Genomic DNA, 24,408 nt, shown 5'->3' with positions numbered 1-24,408 from the left:
TTCATTTTATGAGGTATCCGCCAATTTATACAACACCAAGCATATAGAGGCGGATAATCAGTGAGGGAGCATGACGGTGTGCCGCTCTAAAAAAAAAGGAGGAATATTGGAAGAAAAAAAAGAAGAAGGGATGGGGAAAAAATAAAGAAAAAAAAAGATGATGATGGCAATGATGATGATGAAAATTATCTTGGTGATGATGATGGTTGTGGTGACGGTTGTGGTGATGATGATGGTGATGCTAATGATAGTGGTGATGATGATGATGACGAGATGTAATTTTGTTATTTTGTCTTTGAAAAAATTAAGTAGTGCAAAGTTGAATTCATTTAAAGTTTATTATGAAAATAGCAGAAAAAAAATTGGTATGCGTTCGAGGAAAATCCATCCCCCACCAATCTTTTTCAAAGGTAAGATTTTTTTTTGCCCGGGGGGGGGGGGCCACTTCCATTCACGAGTGGATACCATGCGCGACAATGGGGTCTCGAAAAGCACCCTAAACACGTAATTTCCATATTCTGAAAATGCACCCCTTAACAAGTATTGGCGTGTGAAACCCTACCCTTAACAAGTATTGGAAACAAAACGATACTCTTGGCAAATATTCCCTGAAATGAACCCCTAAACAAGTACAGGAATGTTTTATTGTTACGGGTCCTTCGGTCGTCGGCTTTACCTTATTTGGTTTAGTACGACCCCACCTTCTACACCTCGCGCAAATCGGACTCTAAACACGAAGTGTTGGAGCAAAAAGGACATCCTTTATAAAACATTTTGATTTTGTTTTATCATCCCCGCAAATTAGACCCTAAACACGACGGTTTTCCTAGCGAATTAATAGATAGGGGAAGGCGGGGTAAGTTGAGCATAGGGGCAAGTTGAGCCACCAGCCCCAGGCCAATAATGAATGAGTCAGACATTGTGGTGGTGTCATGTATTGATGACCCATAGCATAACCCCTAACCCCACCACATTGTTTCCAACTTTGAAACAAAAACTAGTTTTTTAGAGGGAAAAATATGAATTTCAGCCAAAAAAGTAAAAAAGAGTGTGAAATAGATAAGTGCTTTATAAACACACATGTCTTTAAATATAATACAGACATGATAACAACATTATTAGTCCATGTATGGATCTTCATTCTTGTCATTGTCTTTTATATGATGGATGCATAATAAATGTGTGGATACAAAATTATTGCACTAAGTTCGGACTGGGGTAAGTTGAGCCAAACAGCATAGGGCAAGTAGAGCCATGGTAATTCCTTTGGTAATGTATCTTAAAAAACAAACAAACCATAAAAATCAATTGAAATGCAGGCTGAAAGGAGCAAACTTACATGACTGCTCTTTTCCTTTTACAGGATGTTAGTATTTATAGAGAATTAGCAAGTGAAAAGACTTTAAACAAAAAATTGACATGCTGGTTCTCCCCCATACATTTTGTACATAGTTTTTGTGGCTCAACTTGCCCCAGAAGGTGGCTCAAACTTACCCCATATATGGGGCAAGTTGAGCCATTTGACATCGTTTTTTTCAAAGGTCACGATGACTTTCAGTGTGGGGATAGAAAATTATATAAAGGTTGAAAATATTTCAGAAGAATTAAATTTCAAGGCAAGGTACTTATTTCGACAAGATTATTAATCATATCAATTCTAACATGCAAAAAGCAAAAACTGTCACAACTTACCCCGCCTTCCCCTACCCTTTTTTTCGTTATTTTTGTGTTTTTGACACCCTTATCACGTTACGTAGGTAACGTGCCCTATCGTGAAAAGGACATCCTTTTTACGTGTTTTTTTGGTCGCGCATGGTATCCACTCGTCAATGTAAGTGGCCCCCCCCCGGGTTTTTTTGTGACGGCGTAGGCCTTTGCAAGCAGCTATTATTATGGTAAAAAAGTAAATGAAATGTCAAGAAATACATGATAATGATTTTTATGGTACATTTAGTATATCAATTCATACTTGTTATCAAAAAGAAAAAAGTGGGTCGTTACGGACCATTAAAAATGGGAAATTTGGGCATTTTATATTTAGGATAGAGCAACTGCTCGTTATAGACGTCACAATAAATCAAGCATTCTAAATTCTATCAACTCCATTTTTTGTCAAATAACACCATCGATATTTTGAAATGATTTTTCTCATATTTTCATCATCTTTTTATCAGGGTGAAATTCCCCTTTAATTTACAAAACAGATTCGCAAACAATATCAAGAGTAGTGGGAGGCAAGGGTGGAAATCTAAGGTAGGGGACCAGGGGCTGGAAAACAGGCAAAACAAAACAAAAACAAAACAAAACAAAAACAAACTAACAAAAAAAACAAAAAGGAAGGTTTATCACCCCCAAAAGAAGGTCGTCTCGTCCAAAATACATGTTTTACTTCGATTTAAATGATGTAGGCCTATTTCTTTCCATCATATATAAAAGAACAAAAATAGTAGGGGGACATTTGATAATGTGCCCCTACTATTTTGGGTTAGGGGGAAGTGTCCCCCTGGGATTTGCGCCCATGTGGGTGGGGGGTGTTGCACCTCCTTTCGGAATCATTATGGAACAGTGTGAATAGTCGCTGTGATTTCGATCTCATACCTATAAAAAAATAGAACAGAAGAACGCCTTGACCACAGGCCAAAATGCCTAACAATTTTGACAGCGCGGCACCTTCTATTAAAAAACAACTAGATTCCATTCAATATCAAGCCCTAAGAATATGTGCAGGTGCATTACCACTCACTTCTTTGGAAGCTCTCCAGGTGGAACTAGGAGAACTTCCACTCGACTTACGAAGACAAATGTTATCTGATAACTTTCGTCAGAAGATTGAAACGCATAAAAACCACCCTGTATTAAAAAGCATCGAACCATCTTGGCAGTTGGAACTTTCTAAACTACAAAAAATAAATAAACCATTTGGCTGTAGAACGGAAAACCAGGGCCCCCATATTGAAAAAAATATTAGTAATTTTCCACCGTGGTTCTTCATACCCCCTGTAGTATCCACCGAACTTAGTTACTGTTTAAATAAGAACGAAAACCCCTCATTTCTGTATCAAGAAAGTCTCAGACTAATTAATAAGAAATGGCCTCAACAACTACACATATATACAGATGGATCTAAAGCACCCAATACAGGTGCTTCTGCGGCTTCATTCTTCGTACCCACATGGTCTTACCACCAATCAAAAAGACTAAGTGATAATACTTCAGTTTTCCGGGCTGAGTTGGCTGCAATAGTACTTGCTTTAGAGTGGTTAGAAAATATTAATGTTTATGTAGGAACAGTTATCTTAAGTGACTCACAGAGTGCGCTGTTAGCTATACAAAATATGAAAAACATATCATTTGTAACTGAAATACTAACTTTAACTACCAAACTACAATACCAGGGTAAAGAAATCTTTCTTGAATGGATACCAAGTCATTGTGGTATAAGTGGAAACGAAACAGCAGATTTTCATGCAAAAGCAGCCTTAACGAAGAAAATCGAAATTCAAAATAGTTTAGGTTCCGATGAAGCAAAAACATTGATAACAAAAAAATATACACAGGAATGGCAAAACAGGTGGAAGTATTCCATTTGTAATTTGAGACAGATACAACCACGAGTGAATCTTTCTTTATACGAATGCCACCTGAACAGATTTGCCGAAAGTTTACTACATAAACTTCGTTTCGGAATAATAGGTCTTAACTTTGATCTTTTCCGATTAAAATTACATCCCACTGGTTTTTGTGATTCCTGCAAAATATTGGAAACTATTGAACATTTTCTCGTGAAATGTCCACGTTATATCATTCAAAGAGCTATGCTACTCACTGAAACAAACTTGACGGAAGCTATAGAGATTCCGTCCCTGTTAAAAAGCACAGACATCGACAAACAAAAATCACTCATACGTTTCGTCCTCAGAACGAAACGAATATATAACAAACAGTAATACATATACCTTTTCCTCAGAGCAGTCTCAATAATACAGTTCGTTGAATTATGAGTAATAAATTAACAATCGTGAAACAATAAACATTATATAACCCCACTTAAAGAATGGCATGAATTATGGTATGTTCGATTTTCTCAAATTTACCTAAAATTAAAAAAATAATAATAATAATAATAAATATATGTATATGTATGTATATATATATATGTACATATATGTGTGTGTGTATATGTGTATATTTATATATATGTATTGAAGGAAGAATGTCTGATGAATGTAATTGCATGCTTTTCCGGTTAGTTTATTTTGAAATATATATTATAATGCTTTGGGAAACACTGCAATATATACAGAAAGCCCGGATGCTTTCCTCAATTAATTCTGTAAGTCGGATACTGGGGCCAATGTTTTTTTTATGTTGGTCAACGGTTGGAGAGAGTCTCCTTCTCGGCTGATGATTAGTCACAGGTGACTCGAGGAAAACGGCCGATGAAAGCACCATATGTCGATCTAGTTCATCAGTTACCCAGCTATTCGAGGAGCAGTTAAAAAAAATTGAGCTCTTTGTTTTGTTTTGCCAATAATCATATGCCAAGCTTTATGCGGGTTATTCAAACTCATGAAAAAAAAAAATACGAGAGGGGAAAAAGTGGAGGAAGTATTGAGACAGAAGAAACCAGAAAAAAGAAAACTTTTCATGTACAAGTTGCACTGCTCTTGATTACCTTTAATCACATTATGTTTATTTTGCAATTACATCTTTATGTGGTCATGACTAACCAAACATGTATAGCCTTCAGATGATTGCCTTACGGTTTGCTTATCTTTAAATGATGAAAGTATGCATGTTGATATATAGATTATTAATTTTTTTTTTCCCAACTCACCCAAAGTCACATTCCATCCTACAAGGGCTTGTCTCCCAAAGTAGGTAGGATTTAAAGGCGTCTTGTCTCCGGGAAAGATCGAGACTTCACTGACGTTGATGTTCACATCAACGGGACAGACGTATCCCCATACTCCGGTACGGGTGTAGGATTGGAGCTGTGATTTTCCTAATTTCTTTTTCTGTCATCTCCATCCTGCTTGCATACTAGTAGGCCTATATAGCAAATTGTTAGCAATAGCCCTGGTTTTAATTTGTGAGACACACCTACTCGACTTTAAATCCTAGTATCCTAAAAAAAAAGAAAAAAAAAGCATAGAAAAGAAAAAGAAAAAAGAAAGGAAAAAGAAATATTTGAATTTTACTTTTTTCCATTTTAAGAAAACAAACGTTAATAATATGATATATACTATGGCGAAAATAGTCAAATTGACTGGTTGCCAAATAAAAATAAGAACCCCCCTTTTCCACGGCATTAGCGACTGTCGTAAGGGGCGCTCCATTTATAAATAAAGTTGCATATGTGTAGCTGTCTATGGCGACAGAATTTATAGCAGAATTGAAGCCAGAAGCGTGGGAATTTTCAAGAAAATTCAACAAAAGAACCGGTGAGTACCGATTTAATAGTACTCAGGGGCGGATCCAGGATTTAGAAATAGGGGGGGGGCGCCAGCGGCGAGGGAGCGAAGCGACCGAGCGGGGGGAGGGTGTCCCACGGCAAGGACTTTTTCAAAAAATCATGTCCAAAAGTCGTATTTTGAGAGCACCTTTAGAAGAAATATGCACACTTAAATCACTGTAACTTCATGAATAAAAGACACATACTGACTCATTTAGGAGCTGGTTTCCAGTCATATACACACTATGAGATCCCCGGCCAAAATCTCTCCATACTCTCTCGTTATTAACTCATCAATGTCACGAATGGCCTCCAATTCGACTAATTTTCTACTTGGCCAAAATCACTCGTTTTTATCTCGTCAGGGTGAAAGGGGGTAGTTGTAAAATAGTTGGAAAAAGGATATATTTGAGATTTTTCATACATCGTTGAGCCAATGGCGAAGGTCAGAGAACTTCAATTCCTCTCAAATTTTGACAACGGTCGTAAACCATTGCTGAATCACTAGAAACCGTCTCGATTTAATGTCCCTTTTTACGAGCGGCCGAAGGGCGCTCACTCCCCAGATAGGTCATCAAATAGTCTGTATATTCATACATTGGATTGGATATGATAATGGCATCGACCAACATGGCCAGCATTGTCTATTCTGCAAGTAATATAGTTAATGAATTAACAATGAAATGAATCAATGTATCATATACTTTAATTCATTTTTCCACCAACACCATTGTTTATTGTTTTTTTATCTGACATTCCCACCAATTTGGTCTGGACAAACAACTGTACGTAGACTATGAAGTCTGGCCCCATATAAATAGAAGGTCATTGGTCTGGGTGAAGTATAGAAATTAGCTAATCATGATTATTTCCCTATCTCATTTACATGATATCGACTAAACATGTAAAAAAATGAATAGAGTATGAAATTTCATGTTAAAACAAACTTTAAACGAAGGAAATTGATTCACGAGAAGTCGACTTTCTGCACATGGAACATAGCCTCATGTCAAGACTTTTGGTATCGGTTTATTATTTTGTTCTTTTGGTGGCAGCCCCATAATAAGGCTATTTCTGCTGCCTTCTGAGCTGTCTCCTCATTTCACAAATCATTTCGATTTCTTGTGTATCTCTCGCATGAAGAAATATTAAGCTTACCAACTAAAACTTTTAAAGCAATTTCCGCCAACATCTAAATAATTCTGGCACTATGGTGGTTGTAGCAGGGTTTTTTTTTCAATAAACCTCGCCTGAATTGAATTAAATCAGTGGCGTAATGACCCCCCCCCCCAAAAAAAAATAATAATAATAATAAATGAGGGAGCTGTATAGCTTTTCGGGTATATTTATGAAAAAGATTTCAACATTTCAAAACAAATTTACGATATTGTGATAAATGTTGGCATAATACTCAAATAATAAATTTGACACTTCTCTATTTTTTCATTCTTAATCGTGATTTTAATTTCTTTTGGGGTGGGGGGTAAAGCGCCCCAAGTAGGGGGTGGGGCATCTGTGCGCCACTGAAATGATAAAGCTTTAAGTTGAGCTCCCCCACCAAACTTCGAGGAAAAGGGGCCCAACTGCATAAGGCTCTAAAATACCATAAACACGATTCCACCTATTATAATGATCATGGTACTGCATCCGTATTCATTGAAAATATTACGCAAGCTTTGTTTTCAAGAAAAAAAAATAATAAAAATGATTTTTAAATCATTAAATAATTGATTTACTTATTTATTCAATCATTTATCTATTTTCATGTAAAATGAAAATGTTCAGGACAGGCCTAACGGAAGAGCTGTTTTGATCCCGGGGGGGGGGGGCACTCGACCAAAAAAGTGGTGGGGGTGTGCCGCGGGCGAGACAAAAAACGGGGGCCTTGGAGCGGGCTTACTCTAAAAAGGAGGGTCCTCGGAACGGGCTTCGGAACGACAAATGTTTGTGAAAACGGGGGTCGTTGGAACGGATCGCCAGCGTGTGAGTGCGTATGCATCTCTATGGAACGGTCATGCGTGCATGATGCAGCTAGCGCGGCCTCCGCCGGGGAGCTCTGCGGCCGCTTTTCACCAAAATTGCGGCTCATTCAATGCGATCGGAGCGGCGTAACGAAAAATACGCGAAGCTTTGGAGCGGATTTCTCTCTTCTTTTTTCTCGATAAGAAGAAAATGCTATGCCTTGGAGCGGCTTTCTTTGTTCTTTTTCTCAACAAGGCAAAAATGCTATGCCTTGGAACGGAAATTTGAGTGTGAAAATGGGGGTCACCTCCGCGGCACATACCCACTATGCATTATATACTGAGTGCCCCCCCCCCCCGGGGTTTTGATTAAATGCAGAGACGCAGTCATGTGAAAATTACATTTATTTCTTGACGTTTGTTTAGAGAACCTCTATTCGTATGCTTATAGTATGCAAATATATTTCTTTCAGGAAGGATTTCCCTTAAATTAATACAATATTAGGTCTATAGGATATATATATATATATATAGGTATATTCTCAAGCATCAATGCGCTCCGCTGGTCATGCATTCTATATTTGTACAGGTCTAGAATTCACTGTTAGAAAAAATAGAAGAAGTTCCTGCAGCAGAGTCTCGAGAACACCTGTAATCTTACCGAATTGCGTAATCTTACAGGAAATTGGTATTTGATGTATGGAATCTTACAAATTTCCTTGAATAAAACACCCTTTTCCCCTTTTTAAACAGACCTGTTCTGTTAAATTGCAGAAAAATACTTGTTTTATGAATTTACAGAATGATTATTACGCAATTCGAAAAGATTACAGGTGTTCTCGAGACTCTGCTGCAGGAACTTCTTTTATTTTTTCTAACAGTGTTGGTATACATTAAATTGTCATCGCCATGAGAGTCATGTACAGACGCTGGCGCAAAAGCATATTGAAATTCCTCAGTTTATTTTTTCATTGGGTAACTCCCGCCACCACTTATGGCAGTTACACTATACGGGCGAAATTTTGAGTTATTGTATATCCTTGGTTTCGCCATGGACACATCCGTTGAGAATACATGCATGTATGTGAAAGAGGATAGAGAAAGGGAGAGATGCGTGATTGATTCAATCCATATGTTGGCATTTCATTGTAAGTTTGTGCTCCAACTCTTGGAGCTTGGAGTGTGGTAATATCTGTTAATAGCTCTATGGTAATATTGATAGAGAAAGTCATTAAACTTCTGTTTATTCTAGTGTAGATCTAAACACTTCGTTTTGTCCAATATAAAACAGATAGACAAACAATCAAAGTATAGACACACTGGCGTGAATGTAAGCGGTGGTGTCATACCCTGTCATCTTTGTGGAGGCGGATGATATTTTTTACAAAAAAAGTCCTATCCCGTACTGCAAGGCAATCAAGAGTGTGTGATGAGATTACATTGATCAAATCAACCCGTTAATGACACATTACGTTTGGACAATATTTCCCATATAATTATCTTTGCAAAGTATCCAATATATATGGTGACTGCATCATTTTTTAATATAAGTTTAAAATCTGTCCTATAAATTTTTATTTTTATTTTAATCATCCTGCTATTTCCACGTATTTATATAAGCCTGTTGTGGCCTGTGGTGGATTATAATTATTTCATAAGGCATCCTAGATAATGACAACAACCAATTTGACCAGCAATAACTATTCTGAAATTAAATATGCAGTTTTTAAATTAGCAATTAAATGAAGCAAAGTGTAATAAATATAACACCAACGCCATTGTTTTTGTTTTGTTTAACTGACATTCCCTCCCGACTGGTCTGGACAAACAAGAGCGACTGAAATCTGGTCCAAATAGAAGGTCATTGGACTAGGTGAAGTACAGATGGCTAATCTATTTCCATTGCTCATTTACACGATTTCGAAAAAAAATATGCAAAAATGAATAAAATATGAAATTTTATGTTTAGATAAACTTTGAACAAGAAAATTGACAAGTAAGCTTTTCTCCACATTGAGCATAGCCTCATGCCAATACATTTGATATAGATTCATTATTTGCTCTTTTGGTGGCAGCACCAATAAGGCTTCTCTGTATTCTATGCCTTCTCCTCGTTTATAGTATTAAGCAAACATATTCGTTTTTATTCATTTTTATCTATATTTTTAATTGCACACATCTTATCTCTCTTCTTTATCATTTACTATTGTGAATATAAATCATTTTTAATTCTCAATTCATTTTTCAATGGGTACTCCAATCTGAACAATATTTACATCCAAATGAATAGAGTATAATTCACAGAGCAAAATGCTGAAAATTTAATCAAAATCGGATTAGGAATAACGAAGTGATTGAATTTCAAGTTTTATCAATATTTTGTGAAAATAGTTATCTGCACGTTTAATATTCATTAGGTGGGCTGATGATGTCACATCCCCATTGTCTTTTTTTAAATGTTATTACATTAAATCAATACGTGTAAATGATGTGTTTCCCTTTTAATGAAATCAGTTGAAGCAATGAATATCTGATGCACTTAATATGTTGTCAATGCATTTTTTTTCAGTTCTTGCTTGAAAAAGAATGTATAAAGCTAATTTCATATAATTAAATACAAAAGAACAAGTGGAGATATGACTTCACCTTGCTCACTGAATATTCATAAAGACATGCCTAGAACTGTTTCACCAAAATAATTCAAATCTTTAAAATGCCGAAACTATTCCTTATCCCATTCGGATCCAATGTATTGTTTGCCTGATTTTTATTTATCTCTTTAAATTATATTATTTTCAGCCCGGCTGGAGTACCCCTTTAATTGAATTGAATAAGTGGCATAATGAGCCATTTTTTTGTAAGGGCTGGATATTATACTATAGTAAAGTATTTATTTTCCGTATATTAAAAAAATGCAAAACGGATGGATAGCCCATTTTCAGTTTAGTCTACATGACTATACTGTTCTTTCATGGGTCCATAATTATATACAAAGAAAAAAGTAAACACATATGGAACATATACGGTAAATCAAACAGAATAACAAAAGTGACATGATAATATATGTTATAAGAAAAGATCATAAAATTAAATAGTTTGGCAAGAATTTACACTAAATATTTTATAAAATTGAATGAATTAGGCTGATACCACGTTATTGAAAAGGCTTTCACAAGGAGCAAGGAATAATAAAATAGGTACAATGATTCAAAATGAATATGTAATTATTGGAAACAGTCATCATAACACACAATTCTGGCGCACGCATACAATTTTAAGAGGACAAACAATATAAAAGTGTAAAAATATTGAAAGGAATTCAGGATAAAACTACAGATTGCATTGAGACAACATCAATATAAATATATAAAAACATGTATATACACTAATTGGAATCATATGAGGGGTAAAAAATAAAAAGTGAAAAGGATCATGGCTTATTAGACAACATTTATGAAAAGTTGTCAGCGTGCAAGCAAAAATTCTGACATAAGTATTATGATAAATTTTGACATATTCAGAAAATGTATTTCACCTTTCTCTCTTTTCAATTTCTTTTTTTCTTGGTCGTGATTTTTTTAGTCAGGAGCAAGCGCCCCAAGGCCAAGTTCACCATATGCACGCCACTGAGTTGAATAAAGTTTATGTTGACTCCCCCCCCCCCCCCCACCCGCCTTCATGGAAAAGGGACCAACGCTCAAAAACATCAAAATTATGAATCCTCCTGATATCATACTGCTCGCGCATATTCATTCATTCATTCATTCAATTGTATTTACTCTTATTTACAATGGCAATTTACAGGATTTATTAGGCAACAGGCCTAATAAACGAGCTGCTTTAATTTATGAGACGCCAATCATGTGAAAATTACATTATTATGTTGACGTATGTTTCGAAAACACATATATATTGTATGTGGTTATTAAAATTTACTTTTCCTTCGGACGAATACAATTTATAGGGAAAAGGTATACTCACAAACATCCACGTGTTCTGCTGGTCATTCATGCTACTGGTGGACAATTCGTCGCCATGATATATATCACAATATTAATGTACAGAAGCCTGCGCGAAAGCATATTCCCTCAGAGTTTCCCAGTGAGATAGTTCCCGCCACCACTGACAGTCACGTTACGCGCGAAAGTTATATCCGCGCATCCCGGGGTTATATCCCTGGGTGAACCCAGCTGGGTTCACCGTATAAAATACACACATACATGTGTTTAGAGGATGGAGAGCCAGAGAGAGAGAAAGCATGATGGATTGTTCAATGAAAATATTAATCCATATATTGTTCACATTATTGTAAGTTTGTGCCAGATGATCCAACCATCTTGGAGGATGGCAATATCCATATAGAGAAAAGTCATTCGTCTATATAGATCTGGACGTCTTTATTTTTTTCCAATATATGGTCCACGGTATGACCATAGACCAATAAATCATAATACAAATGTTCATTTCATCTACTTCAGACCTTGTAGTTTGAGCTAGGGGTTAAACCCTTGACCCATGGAGCTATTAGCCCCATTCTCAACCACTGCCAGGAGGACTGGACATGACTTGTGTCATGCAGAACATGGATATATAACTTCCACATCCAAGTAGGCAATATATGCAAGCATTGCCCGCCAGTAATAGTATTTTCATTAGAGATAATCAATACGCACCTTGTGAAGAGAAATGTACTTAAAAGAAAAAATATTAATTGATTAATGTTCAAATAATAACGCGTGATTTCATAATTTAGTGCACTCAAAATGTTTTATTTTGCCTATTATTTTGCATTCTAAAAACGAAAAGTTCCTCTGCGGTCTTTCCGCTTTTGCAGTCAATCATGATATAATATTTTTTTTTGTTTCTAATTCATTTTATCTCGATTTTTAAGTATACATATTTTTTTTTATTTATTGTGAATATCAATCATTTCAGATTCTCATTATTCATATGTTACTGTGTACATAATATTGTGCACAATTAAGTCTATGACCGCAATCATGTTTCTTATTATCATTAACGGCTCCGTATATGAACTGTATGATTTCATTAACTTTAATAATATAACTTTGATCATGAACCGAACCATCCTGACATTCACTGGCGTGGATGTTAGCGGTGTGTGTGGAAGCGAGTGACATATTCTTTTCTTCTTTTTTTTAATACTTCAAAACAGTTAAGTGTATATATATGATCTATGTCATTAATGAAACACTTATACGATAGGACAACAACATTTCCGACATATCTCTACAATTTTATTCATTTTATAGGGTAATTACATCATCTCTGCGTAGTTTTAAAGATTGTTCAAACTCTGTCTTTTTCGCAATATTTTCCTTTTCATTTTAATCATCGTGATATTTCCAAGTTTTTTGTTTGAAGTTGTGGCCTGTAATGGCATAATCATTTCATAAGACATTCCTATACCCGATAACCATCGTCTAAATATCTCACCTCTAAAAAGTTAGGAAACTAGTTTTCATTTCAATTTAAGTTTTATTTTATTGTTCACATGGAAATTTGTTCTGCTCATTATATTAACATTTGTAATAATTACCTAATACTTAAATGATTCGACTTCAAAGAGCAATTTGTTTTTGTTTTTTATCCTTATTTGCCAACTGTGATGTAACAACTAATTTATATTTCGTTTTCCTATTCTTATTAGAGTTCAAGTCCACCTCAGAGCAATGTTGATTTGAATCAATAGAGAAAGATCAGACAAGCACAATGCTGAAAATGTTATCAAAATCGGATGTAAAATAAGAAAGTAATGACATTTCAAAGTTTCGCTTATTTTTAACAAAATAGTTATATGAACGAGCCAGTTACATCCAAATGAGAGAGTCGATGATGTCACTCACCCACTATTTATTTATTTTGTTTTATTGTTTGAATTATACAATATTTCACTTTTTACGAATTTGACGATTAGGACCTCCTTATACCTGACGCACACAATGTTAAAATAATGGAACTCCACGTGTTCAGGTAGGAATAAAACTTCATTCACATGACAATGATGAGAAAATAAAAAATATTTCATATTTCATATAACAAAATACAAAAGAAATAGTGAGTGAGTGATGTCATCAGTTCTTTATTTGCTTACCGACCGAGATGTGTGCCTAACTGATTTGTAAAATGAAGCGAAACTTTAAAATGTCATAACTTTCTTATTACATCCGATTTTGATCAAATATTCAGTGTTATGTTTGTTGAATTTTTTCTCTTTTTATTCAAATCAAGTTTTTGTTGGGGTGGACTTGTCCTTTAAGTTTTCGTTCTTCTTGCACTTACTTTCTTCTGTAATAATATGCACATTACTTTCTAAGCAATCTTCAAGGCTCACTCACTACGCTCGCTTACATACCCCTTGAACGACGTTTTAGATACTATTCTGCCTTTAGCTGCTAAAGATCTAATTTCCATAGCAATAGCCATCTGGAAAAAAAAATCGAGAGAGGCCTTATCTGTTAACACGATATTAAATTCAGAAATGGTAGTATTATTGTTCACGGAGCCCCATATGCGTGTGATAAATACTGTAAACTACACATTACTTGAAATATGGTTTGGACAACATAATTCTGTCCTTTGATGTAGTAATAATTGAAAACTGTTTCACTCGCCTAGTTCCCACATTGATTTATATCATTTACGCCATCAAATAAATAAAGGCACAATCTATCTGGGTCGAGGGGGGAGGAAACTTTCCATCTCCTACGATCAAACGAAGTCGGGAAACTCTTTCATGAAATTTGTAGACGTGTTTCGTAAACAATAAAATCTTGCTAGAAGTCAGTGCTAACAATAATGGAACCCCGCCTTGACCCCCTGACCCATGGTCTGCACGCTTTATGGTAGGTCTAGTATTAATAGCTCTATGGTCTGAAGCATTTATACTTTCTGGCAGGAGACGATTTTTTTTACATGCTAAACATGCATGGAGGGAAGGAGAGGGGGTGCAAATGGAGCTTCAAAGCTTACCACTTAATATTATACATCTCTTTCGGAACATAGCCCCTTGATTGTTATACCAGTGAGAAGAAAACAAAATAAAAAGAAAGTTGCATAACATACGAGAGAGGCAAAATAATTTTTCTATTAAAAAAATACTCCCTGCTAACATAAATAATTGTTTATAGCCTAAATAATTCGTAAAAAATATTTTTAGCCAACACGCCAAATTTAGACTCTAAAATAGTATATTTTGCTTTAGAATTCAAGGATGAGACCCCCCCCCCCCACTTCGGATCGTCGGGTGTGCCAAAAATGTGGCAGCCAAAAGGCATATGCAGCGTGCAACGATCTTTGGTCGATATCATGGTGCGTGTGCTTATCTGATTTATTTTTACATGAGTCATGGCAGGCATAACTTTAACATAGGGGCAATGATTTTCTTTTCTTCAGCTGATTTTGTTTTCTGTTATGTTGTCAATTACAGCTGAGATTCCGAAAAAAATATACGGTAATCAAATGTAGACCGTGAGTGTAACCCCGGGAGTGTAACCCATCAGTATGTCAGTGATCTTATAAATTTGCGAGGAATCCTGTCCTCCTAGCGCCGAACAGTATTGGATTAAACGAAATAATTAGAAGTACAGCAATCACACCACATCGGTTTGCATAGCTTAATACAGTTAGCATTTAAAAACAATCAACAGGAACCATGATCGTAATATTAAGGCTGTGTGAAACATTTTAAGCCAGAATACTATATTTCCTACGTTTTTCAGTTTCATTTTTCATCACAGCTATAAACGTTGTATCGATATTTTTTGTTGCTTCCCAAACTTTCTGTTGGCCAAGAATTATTCATTATCGTCACAGTTATTATCATTGTGTTGTTGAATAACTATCATTGTTTTCTCGTACAAGATATATTATTCCAGAGGTCTTTTTTTAATTTACTTAATCTACTGATGGGTTACTTTTCTGTACATTGTTAATCCATAGATCTGTAATTAAACTTTTATAAAGGTGCACCCCCGCACGGACCTCAACATTTCTTAACTACAAAATATGAAGACTGGATTCCCCTTAAGCCCGCGGTGCAAAACGATTCGTAGCGATCCGAAAAGCAAATAAATTGTAATAACATTTGATGCAAATTTTATTAACATTACATCCAATAAAATCTTAGCGTTCAAAGTAGTGGTAATGAAATCGAAATTCTATCTTGTTCGAGCCTTTGTGTACGAGAACAAATTTATTTTGATAATGAAATTCATCCCTATAACCTCTAAATTATTGATTGTCCTACATAGTAAAAAAATATATACAATGCTGTTTACTATACGAACCTTACAGTAATTGTGTAAAATGATTAAACAAGGGTTAGTGTTTTACTCTTAAGCAACAAAGTTTAATTTTCAATATCTTATCTTCAATAAATTAAACAGGATTGTTTAAATGGTTAAACAAATACTGCAAGGTTCATATAGTAAACAGCGTTGCATAAAGTCTTTAAAAATACCCTTGTTTACTTTTGATAAATTTTCAATTTGATAATGTTCTAATAGCGTCCCTTTTCCTTTTGCACAAGTTTTCCTACTACATGTATAAAGATTCTGGAAACACACATTTTAAATTACTAAATATCATATCGAGCCTCGAGGAAAACGAGGCTGTTGCTAAAATCAAATGATAAGCTATGTACATTAGTTTCATGTCAAAGCTTTGTGAGTGCAGTGAGTGCCATTTCGGGAAAAAAATGTGCCCTTAACCCTCCCCCTTTTCAACTTCGCTCCACCACCCCTGGAATTCTGTGAGCTCTTATTAAGTCATACGGGCCAAATATGACTTTCCTTGTCTGATGACAGTTCACCGTTGATTTCCTTCAATTTAAAGGTACACATATGCAAAATGTTTTATGAAAAATACTGTCCACACAAAAATTGATTTGAAATTTTTATCCAACTCTGGGTAGTTTTCAAACAAAGCACACATTATTGGTTTAAAACTACCCAGAATTTGATAAAGTTTTAACCAATTGTTGTGTGGACTGTATGTTGCCAAACAGTTTTGAGAGTGGGTTTTACAACACTTCTCAAACGCATGGTTTGACCGATGTAGATTACTGAAATTAAATTGTTAAATGCTGTAATTTGAATTAAATCATCTTGATCCATATCCCGTTATTGTATACCAATGCAGATTTTCTCTTGAATATGATCGACTGTATTTTGTTTAAATAATGATAATAACACATTGATATAAAGTCATTTTATATATACTATTTAATTTGTATTCAACTTTGATCCTGCCTCATTTAAACTATGGTATAACAGCATGGGGGAATTGTGCTGACTGCCTCCTGAACAGAATTTTACTTTTGCAGAAAAAGGCTATTCGTATTATTTGTCATGCTGATTTTCGTTCACACACTGACGAACTTTTCTATAAATATAATATTTTAAAGATTGGTGACTTGTATACAATCTCGGAAAACTCATGTATAGTTTAGATAAAAATGAACTTCCAAATATGTTTTATTCCATGTTTACTAAAAATGTCGATATTCATCATTATCCTACTAGGTCTGCCGGGCTCGTTCATCCACCAAGAGCTAGAACAATCCTCTTGACTAAAACATTTATTTTTACAGGTATCAAACTATGGAACTCCCTTATAGAATCATTACGTAACAAACCAACACATTTAAGTTTCGGTCGAGGGTTGAAGAAAATTTTTATCCTTCAGTATAAACCCCAGGGCCCTGTTGCATAAAAATTTATGTCATAATGACATAAATTTTGATCGTGACATAAAATCATGCATAGCTTATGTCGTTGACATAAATTTCGTTGCATAAAAATATTTATGTATTGTTTTAGCTTATGTCAAGTTATCACGCGATATACATAAACTGAATAGTCATGAACGAGCCTGTTGACATAAACTTGGCATAAGTTGTCATTTTTCAGCCGCAGGAAGCTCTTGCGAAAAAGGGTCTACGGCTTCCTATTTGGACGGGAAAGAGGCATATTTTGGTATGTATCAAATTTTCATTGTTGTATATCATAGATAATAGATATATCTCACGTTCTGACCAAAATTCAAAGATTCTGAGTATGAAGAGATGTTTTAAATAAATCATTATCGCCGTCAATTTTATGTAACGATTGCTCGGATACTCTCCGGCTGCTCTTAGCCGTACAACGCTGGCAGTGCTAGCCGGAGGTTCCGGCGTCTGACAAAGACAAATAATGCATGGAATCAACACCAACAGAACAGTGTTAAATAATCTTCACGACATTGAACATTGATTTTAAGGTTCCGGCGTCGGATAAACACAAATAATTCATGGGATGAACACTGACAGAAAACAGTTTTAATTAATCTTCAAGACATTTTATAAGACATTTTCATTGATTTGAAATTAAAGTTTTTTCAAGAGCATCCCTGTTCTTCCTGGAAAGATCTAGGCCTACGTTAACGTTACTCGTAAGGCCTAGTGACTAGTCTAACGTTAGAGCCGGACTGTCTACCTAGTAGTCCGGATCGGACTAACGTTAGACACTCTAGAGTCTATACAAGACAGCTCTGTCACTCACCGTGAGGGCCTAGCCCAGGCCTAAATAATTAGTTGTGCTGAGCCTATGTTCGGAGATTAAAAAAAAAAACCAAAACCTAAAATTTAGGCATGTCACTGTCAGTGTCAATGCAGGGTTAGGCCCTAGCAAGTAATAGCTTGGCCCCTTTATCAAGTTCTTGTCTCTAGATCTAGATCTATCGTTATCTAGTTTTCTATCTAGGACTAGATCAAGTCTAGGGTCTAATTTAGACTTAGTCTAGCTCTAAAAATTTCTAAGTTAAACTTGTCTTACTTAGGTGAGCTGAGCTGGCCCTACCATTGACTAGGCCTACCCTGGTTTTGGCCTTGGTCCTGGCCAGTGAATGAGGCGGTGCAGCCCTGCCCTTGGACCAAGTCTGGCTGGGGCTTCTTCCATTCATGCTTTTAATAGATCAAAATCGAGTCCTTATCTAGTAACTTTTTAGCAATACAAGAGAGACTAGAATAGATCTAGCTCAGGGCCCAAAATTGAAACTGTTTTTACATCATTAGTCAGCTAATCATTTGTTGGGCCTATATATCATCTATATGAAACAAGTGATCTACTAGAACTACAAAAGTTACTTTAGATCTGTTCTATGTCTAATCTTAAGCCTGACTTTTTAACTCTGACATCAAAATTCAAATACAATTAAACTTAGACCTTTGGGAGACGGGTCCTCCACTGCCGACGCTACGGTGATGGAGCCCCCTGGGTTTATGATAGAGCTATGGAATAGGGTGTCTAGCTCTAGTATAATATTGTTTTCTAGTGCCAGGAGTAGAGGCCAAGATGATTTATTGGTAGATGTGCACTACAATAACATGTGTAGAGTATAAGACCCTAGCAGCGAGTGGGATCCCTCTCCGTTCAGAAAAAACAACAAAGTGATTGGTGTGTAATAAAGAAGATAAAATTTAGAAAATCCTGGGTCACCCTCTGTGTTAACGAAGACTGGAGACTACTGAACAGGATGGGAAAGAAGGGGGGGGGGGGAAGAAAAAAAAGAATTACACACTGAACTAATTAAGTTAAATATTGAACTGAAAAGACATGTAACTTCACGAAAACTGATGACTACGTTGTATGTTAATATCTAATAAAGATATTAAAGTACATCTATGATAGATACACATTTTAGTTCCTTGATTTGTTAAACAGGTTAAAAAATTATCAAATGCCTTTTCTATTAATTTACAAAACAGTGCACAAATAATGTGCTTGGAGAAAAGGCATTTCAATTACTGGTAACTACAGGATTTGGTTTCTGATCTGTGGATAAAAATAACCATGATAAATGAAGTTCTCTTGATGACTGTTATTAAGAATTCCTCATAGTACATTCTATTCCTTTTACCTATTTACTGTAAAGAGGATTTTTTTTTTAGATCAATTATTAGAGGAGTGCTTTTTTTTAAAACAAACCCTGGCAATTTGAAGTTAAAGAAAATTCCTAATTGTATAAATAATAGAATTATAGGGCCTACAATTTAAAATTGTAGGCCCTATAATTCTATTATTTATACAATCCTGTAGTGACCAGTAATTGAAATGCCTTTTCTCCAAGCACATTATTTGTGCACTGTTTTGTAAATTAATAGAAAAGGCATTTGATAATTTTCTTGCCTATCAAAACCTATCTTCATTAGAAGTATTTATCTATGGAGTGTGTGAATCATTTTTCTAACATTTAAAAAAAATAAAGCCTAAATAAATCACTTGTACTATCCTTTTAATATTGCACCCTAAGTGGTAAAGGTGCAAAAAAGTTGCCTTGCTATTGTTTGCACCCATAAAGTTTGTTTAAACAATAAAAGGGGAAACATTTAACCTTTTATAAAGGTGAATAATACTTAATATTAAAAATGTTCAAATTTTTAACCTCTATTACATGGTTCAAATCTGCGCCCTATATGGTGATTAATATAACTTATGCTTCACCCATAAACAATTAGCACCCCTTATTGTACCAACCCCTAAGGTTGAAATTTGAATCCCGATTTTAAGTGTATTAATCAAACCATTTCAAGGTTGAAAGACTAGACCTCATTTGCCTTAAAATAAAATATTGTGTATAGCTGTACCAACACCCCTGTCAAATATATTTGACAAAATCTGTAATGATAAAAATATATTTTTTTAAAGAAGGGACTTCAGTTGTTTTTATACAAAATGTAAATATGAATTCATTCTCATCTGTTACTATAAGAAAAATTTGGTATTCACTTTTCTAACAGGTGACCCACACAAACGGTGAGAAGAGGTACATGTATAGAGAGAAAGGGGCACAGCAACTGAAAGGAGAGGGAAGTCCAGACACTCTACCACGGTCTGCCATTGAATAAGAAGTCTCTCTTTGGATCAGGGGGTCAAGCTCCTAGTATGAAGGTGAGTCTTTATGTAAAGTTGAGTTTATTGAACATTCTACTTGTAAATACAAGTCTACTACTGTACGGTAATATTTATTCTTGTTTATTTTATTGTTCTTAAGAGCAGTTGTAAATGTGATGTCCTGTTATAGTAATTTTCAAAGATGAATCTCTTAAAATTCATCCACATCTTGTAATAAATTCATCTTAAATTTACTCACAAAAATGGATAATATCAATCTCATGAATTTTTATAGAAATTCAAGTTTTGATAGACAACTGATCCCTCTTAATATTTCAATTAATGATAATATTATTGTGGAATGCATTTTCAAAAATATGTAAGAGCAACAACAATGTAACTCGTCAAAGTGAAAACAAAATCTAGGAAGGCTATTGGATCCATACTATTGTAACAATTATTTTCCACTTAACTTTTGCAAGAGATTCAGATTTGGTTGATTTATATTTTATTAGAATCTCAACAAAGAGATTAACAATGAGAGCTTACAAGCATAAACGCAATTTAAGTGCATTTAAGAATAAAATAATAGTAGTAGTAGAAGGGTATATTTTCATTTTCAAGTAACACCACATATGAAAATTTTCTCAAATGACTTGATTGAAATTAAACATATTCTGACTTTAATTATAAGGATATAAAAAAATAATATTCGGAAGCTATTTACCCAATTTTTATTTAACATTCTATATTTTTTTAATTATGCTTGTGACTGCCATCTCAAAAGGCTCTTTCATAATCTTTTAGAGATACATCATACATGTAAATGTATGTGAAAACTCTGCTATTATCAAGTTGAGTTGCTAAAGTTGTTTTCACTGATTCTTCTTATTTCAGATTGTTCAAGAGTCAAGACTGTTGAAGAGGTGACGTCATGGACCTGGTAGCACCTGGCAAGGGAACTATATTACTGTTCATAAATCTATTACTCAAGTATCCTAAAAACGCTTTAAAAATTTGAACATTAACAAAAGTACTAATTTTCATTTTTCAAAGATAATAATCATTATATTGACATTGTGAATATATTTTATGATTATCATAAAATTATTATAATGTAAATGATGATAGGTCATACTAATACAAATAAACAATAAGTAGAAAAGAAGACAACCAAGGAGGAGGAGAAGAAGAAAAAGAAGAGGGGTGGAAGAGGAGAAAAGGAGAAGAAGAATAAATAACAACACTGAGTTCCTCTTCATGATATTACAGAAATCTTCATCTTTAAGTGGAAATATTTATGAATAGTATAATATATAATGTATGAAAAAAACATTTTATCTAAATCCAAGTTCCACTTTAATCATGTTTATAAAGTCATAGGACAGGTGACAAGATAACATTGTTTCACAAATTTTAGTGTTTATTTATTTTAAAAGTAATAAATTTACATGAAATGTCATTCTTTTTGCTTCATCTCTTTGTTTATTTTATTGAATCGGGGGTGGGGGTGTGGGTGGTCAAAATATGATTTGCCCCTCAGAACAAACTTGTTTCCCTACTAAAAATAGTATTAATATTTGTAGAAAATTGTAGGATTGTTTTTATCAAATTTGGAAAGTAATTGAGGGCGAGAAATGAAAATGAGATAGATCTATGTAGAGATGCAATGTATAAGTAATAATGAGAAAGCGCGGGCGAGGTGAATTAGAAAGGGAAAAGGGAAATGAAAAAGTATAAATGTGAAAGAGTCATTAACAGAGAGGGAGAGATGTATAGAGAATTGTAAAGATAAATTTCGTGAATGATAGTGGCCTAATCTCGGAGGGAGGGAGATAATGAAAGCGATAAAAGGATAAAGCATCTTTTTTCGGGGGGGGGGGGTTACATTTGATGAGAGAGAGAGATAGAAAGAAAATGTCCTGGTGCTCAAAGATGAATAAATGTAAATGATTGGTGACAGAGGTATGGATTAAGGGATACAGGTGGTATGAACGTGTCCCAATTAAGGCACAAAGCCATGATGAGTAGTGGCCCCTCATGTGCACTCCTCTTGGAATTTGGGCAATAAGTGAGCATATTTTAAAGTGGACCCCCCCCCCCAATCGCCCCATCTCTAATCGCCAGTTTTGGGCAAGGATTAAACCCCGTCTCTTTTCTTTTATTTAGGCTTGTTTGTTTTTTTTCTGTCAAATATTTTCTTGAAGAAATTCCCTCATTGTGCTTCCACATTTGTAACCCTCGCCCCAACTGCATTGGCAAGGTGGTTCCATGACATGCTTATAAAATACGAAATTCAAATTATAAAGAAAAAAAATTAATCATTGATTACAGGGATATATGCATGGTTTGCAATCGGTGTTCATGGTTTGGGAATGACTGATACAAATATTGTTCTCTGTGAAGGAGACCTCCACTAGCAAGTCATGAGCATTACTTATGAAGTAGTTTGAACCGCAAGATTTTGCCTAATTTCTGACATATATATTGTTACCACGGCAACACGATTCCGACACATTAAAAAAAATATGTCCTTTACTTTTTTACCTCGAGACCAATGTGTGAGCCAAATTTCATGAGAATTGGTTGAAAACTAACCAAGAAGCAGGAACCAATAGATTTTTACCTAATTTGGGGCAAATAGTATGTGGTAACCATGGCAACATGATTTCCGACACACATAAAATATGTGTCTCTCACATCTTTACCTCAAACTCAATATATGAACCAAATTTCATGAAAATTGGTTAAAAATTGATCTAGTAATTAAAACTGAAAGTTTTTACCAATTTTATGTCATATAATATGCCGTTACCATGGCAACATGAATTCTGACACACAAAATAGATTTTAAAGCTACGGGAAGCAATTCAAATTCCAATACCAACGCCAACACCGGACTTGAAATCATCCAGTGTGCGTACCAAATTTCTTGTTTAATCACATTTGAATTAAGCACAAAAGGGGTGATTCTAGACTGAAAGTCAGAGTTATTATCATTATTTTGGGAGGGAGGGGTTGTGCTTGAAAAATATGTGGCGTTGATATAAATTATGTTATCATTCTAAGGAAAATGTCCTATCCTCAACGAAGTAAACACATTAACTATTATGCTTGGGACTAGTTTTGCTTATAAAAATAAGGGAAATATTTATGATTGTTAGTTTTTCAAATATTGAAAGAATACATCATACGCTATCCAATGACACAAAAATTATTTCGAAAGTCCAAGTAAAACTCAAAATATCATCAAATTACAGAGGACACAATTATAGAAAATAATCGTAAAAGTACCCTTAAGTCACTTATTGCGGAAAGCCTCCGCTTATGTCTTGATTTTAATCACGACATAAATTTATGTCATTCAAATGGATTTATGTCATGATTTTATGTCATGATTTCAGACATAAAGCTTTATGCAACGGATTTATGTCATTATTTGTGTTTATGTCATGATTTATGCTATATGACATAAATCGTGACATAAATCATGACATAAATCAATACATAAACTTTTATGCAACAGGGCCCAGGACTCAAACATTTCTGTGTAAGCAGCTACCACCTCTTTTGTTCTTCTTCCCTTCTTATTTTCTTCCTTCTTATCTTTCTCCCTCTCCTCTCACATTTCTTTTTTCTCTCTCTCTTCCTGTCATCTTTATGTCTAGTTCTATTGCTTTTATAATCTTTCTGTCCGTCTATGTTTTGTAGTGTGTTTTGTTATGTTTCTTTTCCTTTTTTCTGCTGTCTTGTCCTGTTCTGTTTTGTTTTTGTTTGTGTGAGTGTGTGCCATTTTGTTTCTTTTCCTTTTTTTTTGCTGTCTTGTCCTGTTCTGTTTTGTTTTTTGTTTGTGTGTGTGCCGTTTTTGTTTTTGTTTTGTTTTTAGTATTCGTCCTCTCTTGTCCAAGTGATTGTCTGTTCAAACACTCCTGAACTTAGGTTTTTTTATTTATACAGCAGGGGCACGATATAACATTTTTTCTGTTAATTGTAACTTATTTAGTAAACATAAAAAGCTTGACCCCACTGGTATTCTTTTTCATTGTACAAACCTTTTTAATTTACGAATTGAATTTCATCGATCAAAGATATACTTTAA

At 34.7% G+C, this 24,408-nt stretch overlaps 1 long non-coding RNA gene across 1 annotated transcript; it reads left to right on the top strand.

The window, feature by feature from the left end:
• The first annotated feature begins 17,135 nt into the window (after positions 1-17,135).
• Positions 17,136-22,391, top strand: LOC121411969. The gene is made up of 3 exons (XR_005969560.1): positions 17,136-17,414; positions 20,216-20,366; positions 21,207-22,391. It is a non-coding gene; the product is annotated as an uncharacterized LOC121411969 (long non-coding RNA).
• Positions 22,392-24,408: the final 2,017 nt, after the last annotated feature.

This window comes from Lytechinus variegatus, chromosome 1 (genome assembly GCF_018143015.1).
Source record: "Lytechinus variegatus isolate NC3 chromosome 1, Lvar_3.0, whole genome shotgun sequence".
NCBI classification, from domain to species: Eukaryota; Metazoa; Echinodermata; class Echinoidea; order Temnopleuroida; family Toxopneustidae; genus Lytechinus; species Lytechinus variegatus.
The sequence above is the reverse complement of the archived record's forward strand: the minus strand, read 5'-3'. Positions and strand labels throughout refer to the sequence as shown.